We start from the raw sequence: 2,578 nt of genomic DNA on the forward strand, positions 1-2,578 counted from the left end.
GGAGAGAGAGAGAGAGAGAGAGAGAGAGAGAGAGAGAGAGAGAAATTACATCATCAAGCTTTATTCATATTGCCTTTAAATTAACAAGTTCTCTATCACTGTCTATCTATATTTATCTATCTATCTATCTGTCTATCTGTCTATCTATCGATCTATGTTTGGTTGGTTGCCTGGTTGGTGGTTCGTTCCTTTTTCTTTTTCTCTCTTTCTTTTCATTCTTTCTTTCTTTTTTTCTCTTTTTTCTTTCATTCTTATTTTCTTTATCTACCAAACTATGTCTATGAATATCAATGCATATCTATCTATATAGCCATCTGTCTATCTATCTATCTATCTATCTATCTATCTTTATCTATCTACCTATCTATCTATCTATCTATCCATCCATCTCTCTACCTGGACATTACTGAATAACCGTCACAGCATAAATCGCACTAATAAGCATATACACGTGGGGCACTTACCTGGGCTACTTCCTGATGATCCTCCCTGCGTGACCCAGCTCGTACCTGCCCTGATGTAACCCGCTCACCTGGGAGGGCCGTGAGGTGACAAAGGGAAGGAGGGGCGGATGATGGAGGGCCAGGAAGGTAATATATAGTGACAGGAGCTGATGGGGAGGCGGAGTGGAGGTCATATTTTGAGGGAAAGCCTTTGTCTGTTTACATGCAGGAGGGGGACGGAGAGAGTGTAGAGGGGAAGGGAGGGTTGTGTGAGGGAAGGGTGTAGGGGGGAGTTGTGTGTGGAGGATAGGGGGAGGGTCGGTAAAGGAAGTGTGGGAAATGGATGGAAGAGAGAAAGAGATGAAAAAAGGCGAGATATAATGGGAGTGAAGAGAAGTGTGTCAGAATTAATGTATGAGAATAAGAAGGAAAAAGAAAGGAAGGGAAGAAAAGGGATGGGAAGGAAAGAGAAGGGAAGGGAAAGGAAAGGAAGGGAATGAAGGGAAGGGAAGGGATGGGAAGGGAAAAGAAGGGATGGGAAGGGATAGGAAGGAAAGAGAAAGGAAGGGAAGGGAAGGGAAAGGAAGGGAAGGGAGAGAAAGAGAAGGGAAGGAAAGGGAAGGGAAAGAAAGAAAAGGGAATGGAAAGGATGAGAAGAGAAGGGAAATAAAGAACGAGTGTGTGTTGGGGGGGGTCGTGTGTGTGTGTGTGTGTGTGTGTGTGTGTGTGTGTGTGTGTGTGTGTGTAAAATTGCAGGTCCAGCAGATCGTTCAGTAATTCATGAAGCCATTTATAAAGAAAATTAACTCCGTCGTGGCCATTGCGGTGATACAGAAAGCTGACCGTGTGCCATGACTCACACACACACACACACACACACACACACACACACACACACACACACACACACACACACACACACACACACACACACACACACACACACACACACGTCATTTCCTTCCTTTCCTTTCTTTCCCTCCCCTTCCCTTCCCTTCCCTTCCCTTCCTTTCTTTTCCCTTCTCTCCCCTTTCTTTCTCTTCCCTTTCCTTTCCTTCCTTTCACTTCCTTTCTCTCCCCTTCTCTCCCCTCCCCTTCCCTTCTCTTCCCTTCCCTTCCCTTCCCTTCCCTTCGCTTCCCTTCCCTTCCCTTCCCTTTCCTTCCCTTTATTTCAATACAATGATTCTCACACACTTCCGTTTATTCCCATTATTTATCTTGTTTTTTTTCATCTCTTCCGCTCTTCCATCCATTTCAACTACTTCCTTTATTGTCCCACTTCTCTTCCTCTTCCTCTTCCTCCTTCTCCTTCTCTTCCTTCCCTTCTCCTTCTGCTTCTGCTCCTGTTCCTTCTTATTCTATTGTTCTTCCTTTTCAACCTCCTCCTGCTCCTTCTTCTCCCTCTACTTCCCTTCTCGTCCTGCTATTGTTCTTTCTCTTCCTCTTTGCCGTCCCTCTTCTCCTCCTCTTCTTTTTCCTCTTTCTCCTCTTTCTCGTTTTCGTACGCCCCTTCAGAATGACCGACTACGTAAGTTACCCTTGAATCACGCGGCCATTCCTCGTTTTCTTTGTTTTCCGAGTCGCCTTTCTGCCTTGGTCCGAAGTGTCGTTAATTTCCCCAACGTGGTTTGTTAAGCTCTTTTCAGGGGACGCGGCGCCGTGTTATCCGATGATTTGCTTTGCCTTGCCGGGCGTTTATTGGGGCTTAGTTTCCGTGTTTTATTTGCTCTCTTACACTCACATACACACGCACACACACACATACACACTAAATTAACGTCATCATCATCATCATCATCATCATCATCAGTATTAGCTGCAGCATCTTCATCTCCGCCGTCACACTGTACCTGATCATCACAATTTTTTTTTTCATCCGTATCACACACACATAAATCATCATCATCATCATCATCATCATCATTACAGTCATTATCATCATCATCTCCGTCTCCAATGATAAGATTTTAGAAGAATAAGAGATAAGAAAAGAGAGAGAAAATTATGGAAAGAGTAAAAGAGGGAAAGAAATTAAAAAGAATAGAAAAAGACCAAAGAAAGAACACACACACATAGTCTACATAGCACAATATAATAACTACGTCTTTTTTTGCATATACATCCCCCCCACACAC

This window comes from Eriocheir sinensis, chromosome 43 (assembly GCF_024679095.1).
Source record: "Eriocheir sinensis breed Jianghai 21 chromosome 43, ASM2467909v1, whole genome shotgun sequence".
In the NCBI taxonomy this organism is placed as follows: Eukaryota; Metazoa; Arthropoda; class Malacostraca; order Decapoda; family Varunidae; genus Eriocheir; species Eriocheir sinensis.